This window comes from Hipposideros armiger, unplaced genomic scaffold (genome assembly GCF_001890085.2).
Source record: "Hipposideros armiger isolate ML-2016 unplaced genomic scaffold, ASM189008v1 scaffold_703, whole genome shotgun sequence".
NCBI classification, from domain to species: domain Eukaryota; kingdom Metazoa; phylum Chordata; class Mammalia; order Chiroptera; family Hipposideridae; genus Hipposideros; species Hipposideros armiger.
Window position 1 is genome coordinate 549844 of NW_017732053.1, and position 1561 is coordinate 551404.

The following is a 1561-nucleotide window of genomic DNA, read 5'->3' on the forward strand; positions in this document are numbered from 1 at the left end:
CAACTGTAAGAAGAAATCCTCGAAAGCACACAAATACATGAAGGCTGAATAACATGCCACTAAATAGCGAGTGGGTCAAACATGAGATCAAGGAAGAAATCCAAAGCTATCTCAAGACAAACGACAATGAAAACACAACAACTCAAAATCTATGGGATGCAGTGAAAGCAGTCCTAAGAGGAAAATTCATAGCATTGCAGTCCTATTTAAAGAAACAAGAATAATCTCATATCAACAGACTACCTTTACACCTAAGGGAACTGGAAAAAGAACAGCAAAACAGGCCCAAAGGGAGTACAAGGAAGAAAATAATAAAGAGCAGAGCAGAAATAAATGAAATAGAGACCAAAAAAAACACACAAAAGATCAATGAAACCAAAAGCTGTTTTTTTGAAAAGGTAAACTAAATCGACAAATCCTTAGCCAGACTCACCAAGAAAAAGAGAGAGACGACCCAAATTAACAAAATCAGAAATGAAAGAGAAGTGACAACAGATATCACAGAACTACAGAAAATTGTAAAAAAAATACTATGAGTAATTATATGCCAACAAATTTGACAATCTGGAAGAAATGAATAAATTTCTAGAAGCTTACAATCTACCAAGTCTGAACCAAGAAGAAACAGAAACCCTGAACAGATTGATTACTATCAAAGAAATTGAATCAGTAATCAACAATCGTCCAACAAACAAAAGTCCTGGACCAGATGGCTTCACAGGCGAATTTTACAAAACATTCAAAAAAGAATTAATAGCTATTCTCCTAAAACTATTCCAAAAAATACAGAAGGAGGGAAGGCTCCCAAGCACATTTTATGAGGCCACTATTACTCTGATCCCAAAATCAGACAAAGATATATAAAAAAAAGAAAACTACAGGCTGATATCCCTAATGAACAGAGATGCAAAAATCCTCAACAAAATACTAGCAAACCGAATTCAGCATCACATTAAAAAGATCATACACCATGATCAAGTGGGACTCATTCCTGGTATGCAAGGTTGGTTCAGTATCCGCAAATCAATTAACATAAACATCACATTAACAAAATGAAAAATAAAAATCATACGATTATATCAATAGATGCAGAAAAAGCATTTGACAAAATCCAGCAGCCATTTATGACAAAAACTCTTAGCAAAGTGGGAATAGTGGGATCATATCTCAACATAATAAAGGCCATATATGATAAGCTCACAGCAAACATCATACTCAATGCACAAAGGCTAAGGACTTTCCCCTCAAGATCAGGAACAAGACAAGGCTGCCCACTTTCACCACTTCTATCCAACATAGTTCTGGAATCTCTAGGCACAGCAATCAGACAAGAAAATAAAATAAAAGGCATCCAAATTAGAAAGGAGGAAGTAAAATTGTCATCATATACAGATGACATGATACTATATATAGAGAATCCCAAAGACTGCACCAGAAAACTGTTACAAGTGATAAATGAATTTAGTAAGGTAGCAGGATACAAAATTAACATTCAGAAATCAGTTGCATTTGTATACACCAATAATAAACTATCAGAAGAAGAAATCAGGAAATCAATCCC